The sequence below is a fragment of the Emydura macquarii genome, unplaced genomic scaffold (genome assembly GCF_026122565.2).
Source record: "Emydura macquarii macquarii isolate MOO-44397 ecotype Brisbane River unplaced genomic scaffold, CSIRO-AGI_Emac_v2 contig_2846, whole genome shotgun sequence".
Taxonomy (NCBI): Eukaryota; Metazoa; Chordata; order Testudines; family Chelidae; genus Emydura; species Emydura macquarii.
This window is the reverse complement of record NW_027132983.1, coordinates 1,342,775-1,365,200: the sequence shown is the minus strand read 5'-3', so window position 1 is coordinate 1,365,200 and position 22,426 is coordinate 1,342,775. Positions and strand designations below refer to the sequence as shown.

The following is a 22,426-nucleotide window of genomic DNA, read 5'->3' as shown; positions in this document are numbered from 1 at the left end:
TAATAATAATAATAATTAATAATGAGGAGGATGCACTAGTGCTTTTAAATAATTCATTCAAAGTTCCTGTAGTGGGAGTTTAGACCTGTGTCCACTCCTCTCTGGATACACGGTTCATAAATGTATTTACTAATTAAGGGGCAGCAGTGTAGAATACCCTGGATACAGTATACATCCAAAGTCATAGATAAGCCGTAGCAGAGGATTAATTAGGTGGATTTATGTGATCCTATTAGCCTTGCTATTGCTGCACATTGGACTGCAAAGCAATTAGCACTGTAATTCAGCAGGGTTTAGAGAACAGTTTATATTAAACACAGTCATCAGCAGTAAGCCTGACCAACATCTTTGTAACTATTAGTCCATTGCACCAAAATCGTAATTATTTCTGCCATTCTAAAGCAAGGCTGTAATCACGTGAGGACCTAGGACCTGATGTAAAGCCCAGTGAATAAAGTGGAAAAACTCCCATTGCCATCACTGGGCTCTGGGTCACGTCCTAAGGTGCAGCTGCTTTGAAGGTGTCTGCCTTGGGATACAGAAATCTAAATCCTACTAATGCAGAATGCACCATCACAAACCTGCCTCTGTGCTGCCTGAATCACTGAGTGACTGTGCTGGCCTTTCACCTCTGAAGACTACTGCGCAAATCCTGTCTACCAACTGCCCATGAGTTTGGTGGCCTCCATCTCCGATGGTTGTTGGCCACGTTATGGGCCTGATCCTGCAAGGTGCGCAGCTATCCCTGGAAGTGCTGAGCCCCCTCAAATCCTGTTGGAGTCACTGGGAGTTGAGGACATTCAGCACCTTCCAGGAGTTGTTCAGCATCTCTCAGGATCAGGCCCTGAGTCTTCTGTTACTTAGGCAGAGTGGCTTCCTGCTAAGATGGATTTAGCCCAGCCAGCAGGTCAAAGAGAAAGCTTATCTTCTCGTTCACTAGGCAGAGCTGCTGCCTGTGGATTATTAGCAGCTGTATTATCAAAGCAGCAAAGAGCTCCAATCATGGATGAAGACTCCGTTGTGCCAGGTGCTGTACAAACATGGAACAAAAAGATGGTCCCTATTCCAAAGAGAGTCTGAATACAAGACAGGAGACATCAGATGGATACAGACAGAAAGAGGAGTACAAGGAGACAAAACTGGTCAGCCTGATAGGCCACACACAGTTAGATCTCTGTCCAAGACATGGTCAAAGGAACATACAGGGTATCCCATTAATACCAGACTGTGACCTCACACCAGTTTAAATCTGGGATGGCCCCCAATGGCTTCAAGTGTGAAAGCAGACCCTGGCTTGGCAGGTCTAGCCACTAGGGTGAGCACAGGACAGACACTTCAGTGTCCAGTATCCCTCTCCCCATTGCAGTTCCTGGGGCCTAAGGCTGAGGGATAGTGAGAAGGGGAGAGATGCAAATAAAGGCAAGAGAAGATATATTTTCCCTTTGTTCCTCTCAGGATGACCTTTCTGGGTTCAAGACACACTTTAAGCCCTTCCTTATGATATCTCCCCTTTTTCCTGCTTTCTCCCTTCTCTCCCACCAATTGCTTTAAAACCCTTTTCTAGTTACTCCCACTTTTCCTCCTCTCATAAGTTGGATGGCTTGTGGCTAAGATGTAGAGCCATCTCTCCTGATTAGGTAAGAACTCAGGGCAATCTGGCATCTACATAGAGTATGCTCCCTGCCAGGGATTGACAGGCATTGCTCCTTGGACAACAGGCGATGGACACAACAGGCTACCTGGTAGGGGGCATCTGCTCCTCTGCAATGACACTGCTGGCAAACACAGCAGACTATAGCATGCAGGGAGGGATTCTGATGGCAAGGCATATGATGAGACGTGACCACAAAGAGGTACACATGGTAATAACCCATAGGCATCAGAAGAGGCTGGGAGAGCCCAAGGTGAGCCATGGCCCATGAACACTGCCAACAGAGGTCCAACATCCAGCTCTGATTACAGCCATCACTCAGATCAGAGAGATCAATGGAAACACACCAAGTATCACAGCAGCACAGAAAGGAGGGCAAGAGAAAATGCTGATGGCAACATGCAAGCATACACAGACCTTTAGAGGTAGAAATAACATTAGAGATACACCCACTATCCACCCCTCAACCCTATGACTTGCAATGAGTAGGTGAACCTGTTGGCTGTTATTGGGAACCTTTCATAAATACACGCAGAGTTAATGCTAAAGAATTAGAAGGTTTTATTGACTACATCCAGCTTTGACAGAAGTGTCCACAGAGCTGAATGAATGCTCCCAAAATATCCTGTCCCAATATACCAGCATGCATTGGACCTCAAGCAAAACCTGGGTGGACATTTTGGAAAGTGTCTCTTCCTTGATTGTTCCACAATCCAGCTCAGAGGCATGACGGGAGAACAAACCAAGCCATTACAGTCTCACATTTCACAAGTTAAAACAGGCTGCAGAAATGTTTTTAATATTTTAATGTATTCCAAGGGAGACTGGGCAAACTTCGTCAAGTTCCAACCCCTCATTTACCTTGCATATTTAGACTGTAAGCCCTTTGGGGCAGGACCAGTCTCTCACTAGATTTTTGTATGGCATTTTTCACAATGGAACCTCAACACATACTGCAAATAATTTAAAATAAACTGAAATATTTATTGGCGATTAACAGAAGGCAAAGGAAAAACTGAAAGATTGTTAGTTAATGCCCAAATGCTACAGATACTGTGAAAATTACCTTAAATGCTAGCCCTAAACTTTAAGTTACAGAATAGGAATTTACTGAACCTGGTCTCCCATATGGCAGAAATCTCTTGACACTTTAAACAGCCAAAAAGTGGGGTCCCTCTCAGAGCACAAACACAACAACATGTAACTGTCAGTAATTCACATAATAAATAATTGTCTTGCTCTGGCCTGCTGACATCTTGCCAAGAGATGCCAAACATCCAAAACAACCTGATCTTTTGAAGTTAGTCAAAAAGAAAAATCCAAAATAAACCAACAATAATAATAAAAACAGATGGGATCTCCTTAATATTGGATACTAATCCTGATTAAACATCCTCTCTTTTTGCTGCTAGAAACAAGAGTTAGGGGAACTATCTGTAGCCAATTTATTAAAGGATGTGGCTCCTTTTTCACAAATTCACAAATTAACTACAACCCGCCTTGAGTTTTGATGAATAACTGAGCATAATGAACAAATTCAGTGAATGGTTTATGAGAACATAATTCTGTTTATAGATAATCTAAGAGATAGCAAATAATTCACAACCTATCTGCAATTTACATTATTCAGTTGATTATCTGGATCATATGGTATTTTCTCTGCTTCCTCATTGGGCAACTTCCAAACCAACACAGAGACCAAGATTTTCCAAAATGACTACTTATTGGTGCTTAACTTGCAGCACTTTAGAGAGGCTTGAGCTTCAGAGGGTGAGTGCAGATCACTTTCTGAAAAATCAGACCCTTTAAAGGCATCTCTAGTCGAATATCCAATAACTGAAGCTCCCAAAACAACTCGTCACTTTTGAAAATCTAGAGTAGAGATTTTTATGAAGGTCAGACAAACAAATACACATTCCATGAATATTACTGCAAACAAAGATCTTGCTTAGACAAATAGTCCCCGAAAACTCAAAGGGGGCTGTGAATATCTTTGGAAGCATAACTCTGGTTTTCATTTTAATTTTTTCTGGGTGTTTTGCAGCCTTCACCAAGATCTACTAGACAAACAAAAATCACCACCACTTCCTTTTCTGCTATGCAATATATAGTGATATTCAGTTAGTAACACTTCCTCCTCTGATCTGCATTGCTATATTTCCAAGAAGGCTCATCCAAGACCTTCCCGTCATAGATGCTAAGGAACTTGCAGCCTGGCACTTAAGTAACACAACATTATTTGTATATTTTCCAGTTAACCTTCCCATTGTCTTTCTACTTGGGCTTCTTTTAAAGCAGGAACCAGTTTCAATTAACAAGTAAAGAGCTAACACATGCAAGTAGCTGCTTGATGCTCTTGGGAAATAGGTTTTTTAGGATTAAAGAGAATAAAATTTATAAACCCATACAGTAGAAAGCAGCCATACAGATAATGTTACTTTTCTCATGCACAGAAATGACTGTGTGTCTAGTATACGTCAGTTATCATCTTACTAATCATATGAAACAAAAACATTGAATATAGAGTAATTTCCTGCTTGCAATCTGCAACTCTAGACTAGGTAGTATTGCACAGTCAGCGTGCTCTATCAATAAAACCATGCAAAGGCAGAGATGACTACTTCTCTTAGTTCCTTTTTTTGTGTCCATTGTGATTAAAAAAAACCCAGCCATATACATTGGGTGGGGGTTAATGTTTTATAGTATTTCTGCAAGGAGACAACTCACTAACTTATTATTTAATATTGTGATAGCACAGTTTTGAATCAGAGCCCCACTGGGGTAGGCATTGTACACATATATAATGAAAAGACAGTCCGTATCCAAGAGAGGTTACAATCTAAGTATCTGACCTCATCAAATCTCCCGGCTCGTCATCTCTTTCAGTTGCCAATGACAACACATCAAAATGATCTGCAATTAAATTGGTACAAAATTCCCCTCTCCCCCTCCCATCATTTCTACCATCCTCCATCCCCCACAACCATGTCTTTTGATTACACTGTTATATGGGGGAGAAGGGGGGTCCCTGTTGTTAGGAACTGGAAGATCCCTTAGGAAAGGCCTTAGCTTTCAGGAAATGGGGCAGCTTTGATTGAAAGAACCAAAGTCTCCAGGCAGAAACTTTAATGAATGAATGAATACCTCCAAGGAGAAAGGAGGCAAGCAGCATAGAGATCAGCATCACTCATTCATAGAAGTGAGAGTTTTAAGTACAGCCTCCACCACTCCCTTCTTCCTAGAACACACTGTCCCCTCCCAAAGGTACACGGCTCATTTAAAAGTTCTGCCCAGGACTCCCTGAAGTCAGACTCTGGGAAATCAACTGGAATGTGGCAATGCCTTGAATCCACACCCTGTTGAAATCCTCATTTCATGGTTGATTATAGTGTTTCCCTTCTCTATGGCTTCCCACGTACCAGAATGCTGCTACCAGCCCTTCTCACACAGGGTATGTCTACTCGTGGAACTAAGGGTATAATCCTCATTAACCATTTTTCAACCCTTTATAAATGTAACCCTCCTTTAAAGTTTGACTGTTTTGTCAACCCGCAATTTTTGGTTGCCCAATTTGAGACACCCATCAGACTCTTTAAGGGTCTCAAGCTGGGCACTCAAAAAACTCACCCATCAAGTTTGAAAAAAATCTTCTCTCCTGTATTGAAAGCGGAGATATTTCAACTGGGTCCTATCCCACCATCCATAACTTTAGAAAGGAAAGGGAGGAAATAGATTTGGGTGAAAGGAGAATGGAATTTAGTGAATTTTTTTTCAGTTCAAAAAAACAATAGAAAAAAAGTTGTCCCTTTGTCTTGTTTTGCCACTTCCAAAGCCCAGAAGCAGAAGTCTCCCTATGGTACTTATCCGGGCCTCGTTGCCATTTGAGCACCTCATAATATTTAATGTATTTGCCCTCAACATTTTTGTGAGCCAGGGCAGTGCTATTATCCCTATTTTACAGATAGGCAACAGGCACAGAGAGGCTAAGTGACTTCCTCCAGGTCTCTTGTGGTAGAGCAGGGAATTGAAGTGGATTCTGTCATGTCCTAGGCTCCTAGCCCAATCATTGCAGCATCCTTCCTCTTCAGGAGAGACTAATCTGATGGTGTTATTAACCCAAAATGAACCAGAGAGCTCATGACAAAGATTTCCAGCCCAATTTTTGAATGCTCAGGAGATCCAGAAAGCTGTTAAGCAGCAATTGAGCTTCTAAAGGCTTATCCTAACTTCCACATCTGTGTAGATCTCACCTATTACAACTTGTGTTAAGTGAATGGGAGGAGGAGGAGCCATTCCAGGTACTAAATAAATGGATGATACCAACAAATGTGGCCACTTGTCTCCTGCCACAGGCTATGAACAGGGGGGGAGGATAAGGGGACTGAATGTGTCCAAACCTGCAAGGACATGATGGCATTTCCTAGGAACTTGCAACACTTTTCAAGGTGGGGCACACTGCATCTCTAAGGCAGAGTAATAAGTGTGCACGCCCTGGTGTGTTTTATTAATTGTGCATTATTTGACTGTGTCTTAGTATAAGCTCAAAAGTATTACGTATGTAAGAGTTACTCCATGCACAAAGACACGTTCACACATACACACACACACTTTTTAACATGGTGGCACATTGAGGGTCAGGAAAGAATTTTCACCAAGGTCAGATTGGGATGGAGTTTGGGGCGGGGGATTGGGCCAGGTCTTCCTCCATAGAATGGGACACGGGTCACTTGCCAGGATCATCTGGCTATAACTCAGCCATTTCTCTGCCATTGCAGGGGCCATGGGCAATGGTGCACCTCAATCCTGCCTGGGGCACCCAATAGTCTACTGAGGACTGTGATATTTGGGTTCGACTCTGGTTGTTGAGCTTGGTATGCAGGTGCTGGGTAAGAATTAGTGGCCTGTGATGTACAAAAGGTCAGGCAGGATGATCTGCGTGTGCCTTCTGGCCTTACACTTTGTGACATGCTCACACCCAGAAGCAGCAGGACAGATGCATAGATTATGTCAGGTGGAGAGGCAGCATATTAAGGATTATAAATGTGTGGGGATGATTCTTCCTCAGGCTTGTACATCATTCTTGTGGCTTTCAGGGGTTATCAAAGTGCCAGAAGAGACTACCCAACCGGGAGCAGTCCTTCCCTCTGACACACACAGCTCATACTGAAGACAGTATTGTCAGGAGGAAGTTGAGAGTCTGCAGTGCTGAATTCTATAGAGATGAGGGCCATAACTAGAAAGATTCATGCTATTTTCAAAATACACACTCATGAAGTTCTTTTTTTCCCCAGTGCCAATTTCTCCACAATTTTTTTTTAAAAGTTGGATGGAAAAAAAAAGTGCTTGTTTTCCAAAAAACATTTTCATTAAAATAAATTTCAGTTTTCAGAGGGAAAAGTTTCCAGTTTTGCACAACAGAAATCTTTTATCCAAAGTGTTTGGTTTAAACCAGAAAATTTGGTTGAAAATGAAGGTAGTTTTTAAAACCACTTCTCCCCCACTCTACTGCCTCTCTCAGGGAGATGCACACAGAATCTGCCTCTTTTATTAAAGCAGAAGATCAAATAGAATATTCACCAATGTGATAGTCCTGCACAGTCAGAAATCACAATGAAATCTGCTGTAGGAAAAATAGTTTTTTCCATTCACTCAAATTCTGAAATTTGCTGTGCAGCTCCCTTTCATTTTGTACATACATCACCACACTCATTAAAAGATTCCTCCTCCTTCTCCTCGCCCACCCAGGAACGCTGGGGCTCCTGGCAATCGGATCAGATCGTGTGCCACTTCCTTCATTGATAAGGAATATCTAGTATATGTGGACAGGAAGGAACCAACCAAGGATGCAGAGGATCAATAGAGTCATTAATACACCATATCACCACTGCAGATCACTGCAGAATTACTAGGCCACTGGCTTAGCAAGAACATTTTGTGGAAGCATGTAGGAGATCCAGGTGCCCAATGCTTGCTCTAGGATGGCATGGGCTAGACATGCCCTAGAGGCAACCTGCGCAGATGTTGGAAGAATGAAATCATCACATATCTTGAAGATGACCCCTCCAGCCAACCAAGCCCTGGCATGGAAGACCTGGGACTGTTAGTTCATCCTTGGCCAAAGCATGGCACTCCTTAAGTTGGGAGTGGAGAGAGAAGCCTCTTCACACCATTAAATGAGCCCTCTTGGAGGTGACGACTTATCGTGTCCCAACGTTTGTGGGAAAGTCATGCAAGATAAATAGACCCATTGCCCTACCCTATCAGCATGAGCACGCCAATCCATCCTGCAGAGCCCTTGGAGCCAGGACATCATGACAGGAGAACAGAGGTACACCCTTGCCTGATGACATTGCATCATTGCACAAAGACAATGCCACCATGCAGACACTGCAGCACCATGATGCAGCATCACAGCATGAAAACATGGTGGTGTGACCTTCCTCCTCCCCATCAGCAAAACAAGAGCACCATAGTGCCTTCCCTTCCCCACACACATACTCATAAGGAGTTCAGGATCAGAGTGCTTAGCCTGTCATTTAGCATCATACAACACCAGCTCTAAAGAGATCCTCTTCCGTTACTTATAGAAGCCACGGATTTCAGAGCAGCGGGTGGGGGTGGGAAGAGTTTGATTAATTTTTTTTTTTAATTAGGAAAAAAGGAATCCTCTTTTCCTCTGGGTGTCCCACACACATTACCCAGTGCCTTCAGGCTAATATGTATTGCAGCGTCTGCTGTTCTCAAGCTATCAAATTCCCCGTTGGTAGCAGATGTGTAATAACTTTTAGGGGGCTGGTTTTGTTTTGTTTTTTGCTGTTAGTGTGATTACCTTTTAGCAGTCTCCCTTTGCTAAAACTAATACATAAGGAGAGTAATATGCATCCACTGTAAAACTCTCAGATATACTCCCAGTCATAACATCTGTGGCAAATTGTCAGCTCTGCTATGGTGGGTCCTATGCTTGTCTCTCCTGTGGTGAGTCAAGGCACTGCCTGTTGCCTCCTCTGTTTCTTGACATCAGCCCCTCTGGTAGCGCCCAATGAGGTGGGTGCGGAAGGGACCCAGGCCCACCCTCTACTCCGGCTCCCAGCCCAGAGGACTATGAATAGCAGCTACATACTGCTGACAGTGCTCAAAGCTGCAATTCTTTACCCTGGGCTACTTCTCCCTTCTGCCCCTTCAGCTTCTTGGGTTCCCTGGGCAAGGTCTCTTCCAGTCCTCCTGCCTGGGGAGTCTCTCACTCTTGTTCCTCTGTGCCTGGGAAATGTCTTTGCTCTGCTTGAGCAAGTTTCCCCTCCCTAATCTCTCTGCCTTTCTTGTGGCTTTTCTGTGATCCTCCAGTCAATCACAGTACTCCTCCAACTCTACCACCAGCTCTCCTCACTTTCCTCTTTGTGGCTGCAGCAGGGGTTTTTAATCAAGTTCCTGGCAGGGCCTTAATTGGCTCCAGATGCTCCAATTAGCCTGTAGTTACCTCCCCTCAGTCCATAGGGAACAAGGCCCTGATCAGTCTGGGGCTTATACATTTCCCTTGGATCACACTCCTGCTGCCCTCTGACCCTACTGTCTCACACACTACATAACCTGTTACCACCAATGCGGTAGCAAGGGCTACATTTCCCACTCCATGCCCAGATGCAGTCTCCAGGCTTGGATGAAGGGAGCTCTGAAAGGGCTGGGGAATGGAAGAATATCCCCAAGCCTGTTGCTGCATCCCCAAGACTGCCTTTGCCCCTCTGCCCTGCCAGGAGTTCATGGCTAGAAAAACAGCAGTTCAGCAGATCCATTTACCCTGGGTCACTTCCCATACCTGCCCTCAATCCCTGCTCTGTAGTTTGCAGGCAGCGATGGCCTCTCCACTGGCGGCTGTGGAGGAAAGGAGAGTGTCTGCCTCCAACAGCATTTATTCATTGACATATTGCTGACAACACTGGCTCAGGCAGAGCATCCTTCCAAGTACCTAAGATGTTTGGAGGTTCAGCAGCTTTGAATGCTGTGCTCATCTAGGCAAACATTATGGGGTTCTGTGTGGCTAGGATTCCCCAAGTTCAGAGTAAGAGCTCCTCAGCAGCTCTTGGGGTATGTCTACACAGCAGATTTGCTGCACGCCAGGCAGATGTGCTGCACGCCAGGCAGATGTGAGCTAGCTGGTGCACAGTACTTAAACTGTAGTGACAGTGTGCACATGGACAACTATTTTCTGTTCCAATCCACATCATTGCATACGCCCACACACACAGACAGGGGCTTGGTGTGCACTAAGCGCAAGGGATTCTAGGTGGTTATCCCCTGGTGTGTTCCATTTAAGAGATTCTTATTGTGGTGGTTGCTGTCAAGAGTGCGCTGGGCCACCTGGTCTCCCTCGATGACGAGGAGATCAAGGTTCTCTGCATGGCTCCAAATGGATGGTCGAGGCATGGTGTAATGCTGCTGGAATAATATTGCTGTGATGCAGACATAATCCAGTCTAGGAGCAAATGGGCTGATCCTGGCCAACACCAGCTTTTGAACAGGGACAAGCAGTCAACGTGAGCCCAGAGCAGTGGAGGCCCCACAGCGAAAATGAAAATAGGCTGGCCAATGCTGATCGCAAGGCAATGCAGGCTAGAAGCAGGATGATTGTCAAAGCACTGTGCAGCCACGGCGCATGCACATGAACAATAGTTTGCACTAACTCAAATCACAGAGAACTTCGTGTCCTTTGAAATTCAGTACAGCCTGTGCAGCAAATGGGGAGTTAATGCACTTCAAGGAGTTTGCATCATGTATACACAGGCTTTTTCCAATGCCCACTAGCCCAAGTTCGTGTGAACTAAACCTCCCATACAGCCAAACCCTTGGTTGGGGAATTTATTGAGAACGGGTCCTTGTGCCTCATCATTAATGGTCCTGTGCACAGCACCTTCTCCTAGAACAGTCAGGGCTGTGTTTGTTGTTGGCCAACAAGGCAGCCCCAGTACCCAACAAAATATTGTAAGGATCAGACCCCTGTAGTGCCCCTCACCAGCTACCAACCTGCCTCTGACTCAGGACAGGATTTAGCCCCAGAGTCCTAGCCAAATTCCAACCCGTTTCTGCAACCCCAAAATTCTCTCGATTGTTTCCATTACAGCCTCCATTCTGCCCTTTGCAATACACACCAGCATTCTGCTGTTGTCTCATTTCACACTAGAGGTGCCTGCATTTCAGCACTGAGTGAATAATCCCTATACAAAAAGAGACGTGTCCTCTTCCTTCTTCAAAGGGGTGACTGGCCACTCCAATTTGTTAGATGAACATCCTCGTGTAAAACAGCGGGAGTGAGATCAGTTCCCACGAGGAAAGGGAACCAATGATTGTGACTAAAGCCAGGTGAAGAACGGGCAGCTGCTCTTCAGCCTTATAATGCAGAGTATAATTTGCTCATTACCACTGCTGGTTAGTGCTTTTGCTACTGATGGAATATGATTAATAATAATAATATTCAAAAGCTCTGCAACCTGCACCTCAGCCGTGATCTGCCAGGCTCCCCCCTGAGAAGAGTACTGCCAGGTAACATGGTGGCTCAGCAAAGATTACGTGAGGAAGCCTGGATTTCAGAGACGGAAGAGTAATGAACTGGATACACCAGCCCAAATGCATTTCTGCACAATGAGCAGCAATGGAGACTTTTTTTTTTTAAAATATATAAAGTCTTATATATTCCACTCTTGAGTTATACTGATATGAATAAATCGGAGGAAATACTGTGGCTTTAGAGCAGGATTCAGGCCATTTAGCAGTGAAAAAGGCTTGACTGTGCAATCCACCCACTGCTCAGCAAGCCCATTCCCTACAGAGGGGTCTGACGAACTTCGTCTATCCATTGCTGATGAACACAAGCAGCAGGCAGCCTGATGCTCCCTTAGGGTGCCTGATGCACTTGGATACTTGGAGCCACCAGAGGATGGTTGTAAATCATTTCAGTCCATGGACCCTGTGCAGAGCGAAGGTGCAGGAGCAGCAGAGGCACAGTCGGGGAGACAAACAACTTGATTAGGCAAAGGGCAGCTCCCATGCAGACAGTTGCAGGGCAGATTTTCTTCATGCTGCCCCTGTGATACATAAGCAGTACATATAATCTGCTCCTCTGGTGACTTGCATTTCCCCCACTAATTCTCCCCACTGCAGCACTACCCTCTAAACAGAAATACTTCTCCCCAGCATGCCCTTATGAAGATGGCCTTTTAAGCTGAGCAGAAACAAGTAGCTGTAATCCTGTTGCCATGTCCTTCTGTCTTCCCAATGGTAAGCATCCTTCACACCTATTCTTTTGTTCCCTCTCCTCAGGAATAAGGAGACCTCGCCCTACCAATATGCCTCCACCTGGCCTTGAAGGGACTCATCTGTAAGTGGTAGAGAGGGTTATTCACTCTCCCCAGTGCAGTGATTGGTTCTTTTGCAGAGACTGCCAACATGAGAACCAGCTGCAATAGGAACATGCCTCCATTCTTCATCAGCCAGAATAGTCAGTCACTGTGGAGCAGCTCAAGGCCCTCATCTCCCTCCCTCTGTGTGATATGAAGTGTATGTCATACCCTTTTGGCCAACCATCTGCTTCTCCCATGGGATGTCCTTCACAAACCCAGGAGGCTTCCCCTATTTTCCACTGAGGGCTAGGAGGGGGACTGAGATGAACCCAAGCCAAATGCAGTTTCAGAAGCCAAAGATGAGCTAACACGTGGGAACAGGCAGGATGAAAAGGGAGCTACTTCCCAAAACTGTATACCCAAAAGTAATAGAACAACTCTTGTACTGAATGAGAGGCTGAATCTACTCCCTCTTCCCCAGACACTTGCTCCTGCAGAGCAGCCAACCTCCTCACTTTCACTGGGGAAGGGGGTCTCCACATCTCAGAGCTGTGCTATCTTGTTTTGGTTTCAGAGGGGAGCACAGGTGAAGAGACATGCTATTCTAGCAGACATCTTGGTCCCTAGAGAAGCAAGACAGACATAATCCAGACCTTGAAGGGACATTAAATCCTTCTGCATCCAAGCTGGGAGAAGGCAGTTTCCAATAGGACTTTATTCTTATTACACTCTGAAATCTATAGAATCTCAATGTTTTCTTGGCCCAATCTGCTTCCTTCTTTTCTCTCTTCCTTTACTAAAAGAGGTTCTTTAGGGTGGACAGAAAGTCATGCTAAAATTGTTCTGGGTCCCAGCTGAGTAACAAAAAGGAGAACCAGCCTTGTTACACAGACATTTTCAGAAAACAGTATCTGTCGTGGAGTTCAAAACTTTACACTTATTTGTAGAGACCATCAAACCCAGTACATGTAGGCTGGCAACAAAGAACTCACACAATGTGGGACTCTACCTTGGGAAGCAGTGACTGTGAAAAAGATTTGGGAGTTGTGGTGGACTATCAGCTGAGCTCCTGGTGCGTGTGGCCAAAAGGGCTCATGCAATCCTTGGATGCATAAACAGTAGGAAGAGAGGTTATTTTACTCTGTATTTTACACTGCTGTGACCGCTACTGGTCTAGTGTGTCTAGTTCTGGTATCCACATCCTTCTTGAATTGTGGACAAATTGGAGAAGGTTCAGAGAAGAGCCACAAGAATGATTAAAGGATTAGAAAACCTGCCTTATAGTGATAGACTGAGCTCCCTGAGTCTATTTAGCTTAACACAGAAAAGGTTAAGGGGTGATTTGATCACACTCCATAAATACCTATATGGGGAACAAATTTTTAATAATGGGCTCTTTAATCTAGCAGAGAAAGGTATAACATAATCCAAAGGCTGAAAATGAAAAGTAGACAAATTCAGATTGGAAATAAGGCATAAGATTTTAATATGGAGAATGATTAACCATTGGAAAAATTTACCAAGGGTTGTGGAGGATTCTCTGTCAGACAATTTTTAAATCAAGATTGGATGTTTTTCTAAGAGATCTGCTGTTGTAGTTATTTTGGGGAAGTTTTTTGGTGTGTGTTGTACAGGAGGTCAGACTAGATGATCACAGTGGTTCTTCTGGCCTTGAAATCTATGAAAATACCCAGAAGCTAGCACACTGGCTGCTGTTTTGCTACGTGACTCAGTGGCTGGAAGCTTACTGAGGAAGAGAAGTACTGAGGCTTCACCAGTCTTCAATAACAACCCCACTCCCCCTCCCCAAAACTGTTGGATACTCCTGTTAGCAATAAAACATGTTGCCGAGACGTAAATAATCGCTGGAGAATTTCAGCATTGAGCTGTGCTATCAGTGCGTGTTTGGGCATAAGTGAGTACACATTTCAGTCAGCACAAGTTCAGAAAGACAAACACCTCCCACACAAAACTAGAGACAGAGGAAGCAGCAACAGCTTGGAGGCAGATAAGAGGCCTGTCAGAACAGGCTTGGACCATCCCTGTGGCCAGAAGCCATCCAATAAGAGAGAAAGCTATTTGGGGAATGAATGAATGGATATTAAGCCTGACATTAGGACTTCCAAATGTCTCAGCTTAGCTTTCTGCCAAATGGATGCAGGGTGGGTACATCCAGGTGTTTGCTCTAACCTCCAACACCGGATGATTAGAAGGTAGCAAGCTGACCTGACTGCAGACTGACAGGGACAGAAGCATATATCCATTTTATTTCCCTTTTCATCCAAGGGAACCAGGAATACCAGATTCCACTGGAGGGAAAGGGTATGTCCAAAAGCACATGCCCCAGTGCAGGGAAAGACAGCTGGCTCCCATGGGAAGACAGTCAATGACGCCCACTGGAGCCAGTCTTGTTCCTATTGAAGTAGACAGTTGTTTGCCGCTGGCCTCAGTGAGAGTAGGGTCATAAACAAAGGGCTAGTGATAGTGACATCTCATTTACATGAGCCTAAAGCATTCTGCCTTTGCTCTCTTAGGGCCTGATCCAATGGAGGTTACTTTGTCAACCTAACCCTCAGTGTAGGGACAGCTAGGTTGATGGAAGAATGCTTCTATCAACCTAGCTACCATCACTCAGGGAAGTGGAGTTCCTGCAGCGATGGAAAACCCGCTTCTGCCACTGTAGGCTGGGTTTGCATTCGGGTTCCAGCAACGTAGCTACACCGGTCTGGTCCCTGCAGCATAGACATGGCCCAGGTGCAACACCCAGGGCCAACCCTTCAGGGAAGGAAGTAGCATCACAAGATCACATTTTCATTCCAGAAACGGGAATGAGGGAATGCAAACAAAAACTAGTAAGACTTTGCTGTTAGAGCTGCACTACAAACCTGTTTCCATACACGGGTCATTTGGCTGCATGGTTCGTGTGGCGCAGAGATGGGCCCAAACCAAAACCCCAGATCCAAGACTCTGGGACAACTTGGTTCTGAATCCAGATCCAGAATTCACAATTTCTTCCTGTCTTTATAAAGGGTCAGTTCAAAATCCCAGATCCAAACCCAAACATGCTTTCAGGAAGCATAGATGCAGACCTAAACCTTGGAATTTGAGCCTCTCTCTAATATAGGTTTTTCCATAGCAGTTATATTTGAAGCCGTTTCAGTTATTATGGTCCCATCACTGTTTCTACCACAATAACCTGGCCCCATCAAATTCCCTCAGCTTTGTTCAGGGTTTTATTCTAGCAACTCTCACGTAAAAAAACCAAAACAAAACTGGAGACAGCATTGTAGAGGAAGCAGCAATAAAGCTTGGAAACTTTGTGTATCAGTGATCTTACTAGAATGGCACTGCAATGGCTTCCGATTAGGTGTGGAAAAGCAAACACGCATGTTAAAAAAAAAAATCCCAAATATCTGTTTTCAGGGCAGCCATTGGAAACAGGAAGAGCAGAGCACCTGAGTGCAGAGTGATTACCAGAGCTACAAAATTAAAACAGTAGAATCCCCAGCAAGTGGCTTTCCGTAAGAAAGATGTTTCTCACATGAGTAAAAGAGAGAGAGGCTGGGGAAAAAAGATCCTGCACGGTTTCCCCCTCCTCTGTTTGTATTCTGTCTCTTTGCCAGCTATTTTTTAAGGCTGTGTGCATTCATCTGGTCTCTGTGAAAGGCAAGCTACTAATCAGAGATTAGCTGCAACCAGAACTTCAGATCTGTTTGAATTCCAGATTTTGCAGTTTCAAATCTCCAAACCCAGATCTGCCTCAGTGCTTTTGTCTTCGGGTCTGAATCAGAAGAGTTCTCTATTCATTCTCATTCAGATGAGGCCACAAATCTTACAAGAACCGTTGTCAGGGAAGATAGATCCTCAACTATATTAGAAACTCAGAAGCCAATTGCAGCCAGCTCTTTGTCACTGAAGTTGCTTGTGCTGTCCACTCCATGGATTCTATATGTATCATCAGTCTTGCTGGTGACCTTTTCCAGGTAAAAGCCCTTTGCAAAGTGTAGCTAGATTTACCTACAATTAATCAGTAAGAATTAAGTTTAATACTTTGTCTTTCTATGCCATCTTTTTATAATAGGAGAAGCTCTAAGTGTTTTACAAAACATTCATTAAGCTTCAAGACACCCCCTGGGGCAGATGAGAGATGTGTTAGGGAAGACTTTGCCTACCAGTGAAATGCAGCCACCTTTGGATTGGAACACAACAGCTGTTTGGCAGTGCACAGCAACACTGCACTAACATTTTAGGGCCAGAAATGAAGGATCCCCTATGCAACTACACTTGCAGGAGGGCAGCGCTCAATGAGATTGGCCAAGTAGGAATTCAGGGAGGAACTCAGAGTCTTTCAACATTGTCACTGGAATTATAGTAGCCACAAGTGGTCAGGACTTATGTTTTACACCTCAAAGGAGACCTCCAGCAGCCTCACAGTGTGCCTTTTAATATCAGCAGAAAGCATCATGCTACCTGTAGACCCATCAATCCCCCTCCTGTAGCACCCAGTTTTTCCCTGAAAGTCACTAGCCCAAGTTTTGACCCAGCCATCTCTGATCCTGTAAAATCTCGCAAGATTAGCCCAACACAAGGTACTATTGCTACATCTCAGCATCAGAGCTATAGACATCTCTAAAAAAAGAATCTTTCTCTGAAATAAAGCATCCATAGGTGATAGGTTCATTGACTGGAAACCTCCCCTAAACAGGCCACTAGGTGTGCTGATTCTTTATCCTTTTTCTCAAGAGCTGGATATGTTATTTCAGCAGCAGGTTAATTGAGACACTTGTCTATATACTGTAGAGTCTCTAAAGCTTTGGGGGATCTTTGGGATGAAAGATGCTGCAGAAGAGCAATAGATTATTATTCCTACTTTTAGTTTGCCACTATTTCACCTCAAGCTTCTCCTAGACTTCTGAGCAGATTCTGCTGATTAGAAATAAATAAGTGAGCCAGCCTGCTCACTAGATGGATTCCCTCACTCAGTCTTCCTCCCCCTGCCAAAAAATATCTGAGCTCTATATTTAATTTCTACTTGGAAGAAATGTCAGGGAAGAAATCTTTCCTTTCAAAGCCATAAATATTCAGGACACAGTTCTTAGACCATTTCCCTCTCATTTTCCCAGCTAATAGCTTAGTGCAGATTTAAAGCCAATCTTGCCCAAAACTTCACTTGCGGGACATCACTAAAATATTTATCACTGGCATTTTTACAGCTCCTTCATTTTAATGCAGGGCTCATGGAAACTTGGCCATGTGAGTTTCTTCTGATGCCCGGCAAAAGATGTGTGAGGAAACCCCCACCCATGCCAAGTCGTAGCTGCAGACTCTTCTCCCTCCCCCCCCACTTCCACCTTGCATGATGCAGGGTTGCTGGATTCAGCTCTGATCTTTAAGAGGACATTGGTTTAACAATTGACAGCACCCCTTTCTGGGGCTACCAATTTCCAAGCATCCCACCCGACACTATGCATGTAGCAGCCCTTTCACCTGTTGCCCCAGTACGGCTGGCCCTTATACCACTGCAGTTCCTGCCCTCAAGAGTCATGATGGTACCTGGCTTCAAGCAGCTTCTCTGCCCCTTCTCTTGGATCCCACTTCCGGCACCAGGCCAGGATGGAACCCCCAGGAAGCAGCAGCAATTGCTCTTGGGGAAAAACAGGCCAAAGAATCAAAGGAGGGAGAGAATATGGCAGGGTCGAAAGAGGATGGGACATATGCGCAAGCTCTCGTTCAACAGCATGCATAAAATGTCACACATGGAGCTACCCCAAACTTGGCAGTTATACCTATAATTAGGAGGTAAACTGAGGCACAGAGAAGAAAGGTGATTTGCCTCTGGCTACAGAATGAGTCAGGAATAAAAATCAGGAGCTGTGGGCCCAATCCCTGGGCTGTGGTTCCTAGGCAGAACACTCTGACCAAGGGGGAAAGTGCACATGTGGGTTTACATACAGCTGGAGAGCTGTGAATGGCAAGAGCATAATGCCACAATCCGTTAGTGACAGGAGCTTCTACTGCCCTGGCCCTGGAGGCTTCCACCCAGAATGTGCAGCAGTCACTTCACCCACCACTAATGCAGCAGCTGCACACAGACAAAATGACTCTACACACACACCCCAAGCCGTCGAAGCCAACACTAGGACAAGCTCCCACCTTCAGCAAGAGGCCCCAGAGGGCTTTAATGTCTCGGTTTTTAAGGCCTTGTCCAAATGACCCACCCACCAGTAAACTGCCCAGTGTCAACGTGCAGGATGTTCTCACCCCACCAGAGGCCGTGATGCCCTATTGGGCAAGGAGGGTTTCTTGGGGGTCCCAGCCCCACGGAGCTCCTGCATGATGTGCCTTAGCCACTGCCAGTGCAGTGCACACCCGACATGGGAGTTCAGTAGAGAGAGCAGCGTTCCCCATCAGCACTAACCACTGCCACTTCGGGCTTCAAAAAAGACACGCACTGTTTGTTTGCACCATTGTTGGGGGAACAATGAGGTAAGGCATAAACAAGCACTAGAGGAGAAAGAAACCACTCCAAGGTCTGCTCAGACCTGCTGTGTGGGGCTCCCCAGACACAGCTGCTCAGCTCTGACTGACACCACGTTTCAGAAACATCACCTCATGCCATGTGCACCCCTCAGCTCTAACACTGCCACCTCACTTGTGATTAGGATGGAATATGCAGGAAAATGAAGGACCAAAAGGCAGCATGTAGTGCGAGCGGTCTTCCTCAGGAGTTCTCCTCCTAAGGGAGAGAGAAGCTTTCCCATTCAGCTAACAGCCTGCAGGTAGCCAAGATATAAGCGAACACAACAGAAGAGAAACCAATGCCCGATGCAGGGCAAGAACAGCACCACAAGCACACGAGTGAGATGTAAAGTTACCAGCAGTGTTCACGAAGGAGCCCATCCTTCAGCAAAGATCTGCGACAGCCACAGGTGGAGGAAAGCCAGGCATGAAGACCAACTCCAGCAAAGAGGGGAGTGGACTCAGAATCAAGATTTCAATTGCCTACTGGGTGCCATGGCAACTAATTAGAACTGGGACTTGAAGCAGCTGTCAGGGAAAGGAAAGGAACTCACTTACATAGGAAAGCCAGGGGCTGAATTATTTTTCATTTCTGATCAGCATGATGCCTCTTACTCCCCTTTCAGGACTAGATTTCAAATGGGGCTTTTCCCTTCAGCCACTATTTCTTGGCTTGTGAACTTACAGCCTATTATAGGCTAACCAGCATCAGGTGTGGCCAGTAACTGGCTGAGCGACCTCCAAGAAACACCTATTATCTTAGCAGCTGTTGCCAAAAGTGGTGCTTGAACTCAGGAGGTGTGCTCTCCCAGAATCAGTACCAAGCCTCAGCATGGCAGGGACCTTGTGTTGTGGGAAACGAAGTTTGGATAAGATGGAGGGCCTAGCTATTTGTAGTCCATCAATTATCCCATGCAACTTCTAGGAAGAGGAGTGCTGTTGAACCTGATGTCAGCATTCAGAGTAATTACATGCTGTTCTGCATGCAGCCAGTATGGGGGCTGAAGCAGACGTGCTGCAAGTCCCCACTTCCAACATCGGTGCCCTTCTGTTCATGCCACCCCATAATGCAGCTAGAAATCTTGCACCTTTTCCCTTGTGGTTTGCCCCTCCCCTGCCTTTTGCATTCAGAGCCACCATTCTTCTTTCTCACTTCCTATCCCTGGGGTTGTAGAGGGGTGGACCCTGCTTGTGTCACGAGCCCAGCAGGGGCACAGGACTGAGAAGCTCACTGCAGGAGCAGAGGCTTGGTGTGCAGTGGTCAGCAGCTGCTGTAGGCCCCACTTCGAGATCCTTGGGTAAAAAGCAAGAGGGATCCGCAGTAATATCCTATAGAGGCTCATTGGTGCCAGTGCCATTTCTATGGCTATCACTGGTACCCTGCTGCCCTTGTCGCTGCCACCTCCAGGCATTGCCATCTCCCGCCGCTTCCAGCCTCAGTCTTTCCCAACCCCGTGAAAACACCTTCCAGACCCCTGCCCCGCTCCCACACCCTGGGAGCCCCTCCCAGTATTGCAGCGTCACGGCCTCGTTCAATGCACCCTCCAGGAAATAATCCCAGCACCAATGCCTTCCCCGAGCAAAGCACCACCTTCTTTATCAATACACTGCTTCCTTCCACTGCCCTGCCCGCTTCTAAATGGCCTGAACCGGAAATACCCGCATTCTTGCCGATAACTCTCCCAACCAATGTCTCCACCTGACCCTGTTGACGCCCCAGGGCACTGTCTACTATAACAGTTTCTCAACCTGTGGTACGTGTACCCCTGGGGGTACGCGAGACACAGGCAGGGGGTACCCGGGGAAAAACAGAGTGAAGAGGAGGCAGGTGGCAGCTGCCGACTTCTGGGGAAGCTGGGCGGTAGCAGCCTGCTTCCCACCCAGTCCCAGCTCCCAGATGGGAGGTGTGTGGCAGCACCCGGCTTCTGGGGGAGGCAGGCAGCAGCCCTCCTGCTTCCCGGCCAGTCGCAGCTCCCAGCTGGGGAGCGAGAGGCAGCCCTCAGCTTCTCGGGAAGGCAGCTGGCAGCCTCCCGCTTCCTGCCAGGTCCCAGCTCCCAAGTGGGAGCCCGGTGGCAGCCTCCTGCGTCTTGTGAGCTGGCCTTGCAGCTGGGTGGCAGCCACCCGCGCCCCAGCTCCGAGCCGAGGGACAGCCTCAAGTGCCCTGGCTTGAAGACAGGCAGCAGTTACCTGCCCACATCCATGGGTCCCAGCTGGCGCAGAAGCCTCCTCTGCCCCAGCTTGGATTGGGTGGCAGCCCCCACTCCCTGGCTTAGAAAACTTGTCAATTTCACTTCTGTAGCTGAGCAGTGAAATTGACAATTATGACAGCCCCAGATTTCACCAGTTACCCTCTTTTCCTGTCTCTCTCTCTCGCCCTCCTTCCCTGTCGCTCTCATCCCGTCCTCCTCCCAAATCTATGGCATAAAATTTGGCGCAGCGCTTTATATTCCCCAGCATTGGCATGCCGCTCAAAGCCTCCTAGCTTTGGCCAACATCACCTCTAGTCCAGATACATACTTGAGTTGCACACCCCTGGTGTAAAGGTGGTAACCCTACCCACACTAGATCTGACATCTATCATATCACAGCCTTATATACGCAGCCCTTCTTCCAACATATGACTCACATTAGTCTGTAAATATAAAATCCCATGGAAAATTGAGTGATGGGGGTACTTATTAAAATTTTCAGAAGTTAGGGGGTACTTGCTACTTAAAAGGTTGAGAAACACTGTACTACAACTTCATTGCCTTCCAGCACTCTGGTCCCCCATCTGTTCCTCAGCCACGCAATGCTATCCCCAGGCCCCTTCCAGAGAAGGCTCCCATGATCCCCAGCGGCTTAAGACAAGCAAACTATGAATGGGCAGGAGAGTTGCTGTGAGTATGGCTGAGCAACCCTTGGTAGACGGGGCAATCAGTGCAGGGGGAGGAATTAGCAAAGCTCTGGCTGGAGAAGCCTTTAGGCGACCAGGAAGGAGGGAAGCTTCAGGGTTTGGATGGAGAAACTCGGGGAAGCGGCCTGAGGCGCAAGAAGATCCAGACAGCAGACTAGGGTGGGTCTGATTCAAAGCTGTCCCTTGCTGCATCTGTTTCGTGGCCATTCAGCCACCAGTGCTCCCAGTCCAACCCCATTCACCAGCACAGCCTTCACCCCAACACACAATTAAACGGATGAATTTAAAGCACATGAAAAAGAAAAAAAAAAGCACCTCTTAAGCAGCCGGTTGCAGCTCTGTCTTAGCTATTAATACAGAAACGTGTTGATTAGCTGAACTATTTATATGCTTTCAAATGTTCAAGACTATAAACATCCTATTTTTGCTCAAAATGGAGAGGAAAAAAACCCAGCCAGCCTGGTACCCTGGAAATCCACGCAGGCAAATTCAGTTTAACGCTTTAAGATTTTGCTTGATATGTGTCTTTTTGCGCCACAAAGTGGATGGCAAATTCAGAGCCTAAATTATTATTGTGTCGCACTCAGCAATGTGCTTGACTCTATTCAGAGTAATAAGGAGCCTGGGAGTGAAAGCTGGGCCCCCACTGAGTCAATGGCAAAAAAAGCATCCCCCACCCCAATCTCTGGCCTCTGGTGATAATCCAAGAGGGCAGTGCTTCCCCTGGGGGCAGAGGCAGAGTAATCCAACTGCCACTCATGTATTTTCATTGGCTTTAATGAGAATTGGATCATGCTCCCAGATAGATATACCCTAAGGAGGGGAGAAGACCCAGAGATCATGGGACCAGAGCCTCAGCTAGTGTCAACTGGCCTAGCTCCATGGGCGTCCTTGCAAATGCCCAGGAGTTTGCTTGTACGGGGGGGGAAGGGGCGGGGAGGCCATCCCCTGTGGCTTCTAGCCTAAAGCAGTGTTCTCAGTAGATCTGCCAGAGGTGGGGGTGGCAAGGGCCTCTGCACTGTGTCCTGCCTC

The 22,426-nt window shown here is 46.3% G+C and overlaps 1 long non-coding RNA gene across 2 annotated transcripts in view; it reads right to left on the bottom strand.

Moving 5' to 3' along the window:
• The window catches only part of LOC137166387 (uncharacterized), a 91,662-nt gene extending 72,725 nt beyond the window's left edge, over positions 1-18,937 (bottom strand). For both annotated transcript variants that reach the window (XR_010923681.1, XR_010923682.1), the window contains exon 1: positions 18,855-18,937. This is a non-coding gene — a long non-coding RNA (uncharacterized lncRNA). The remainder of the gene's footprint in view (positions 1-18,854) is intronic.
• Between the last annotated feature and the right edge of the window lie 3,489 nt (positions 18,938-22,426).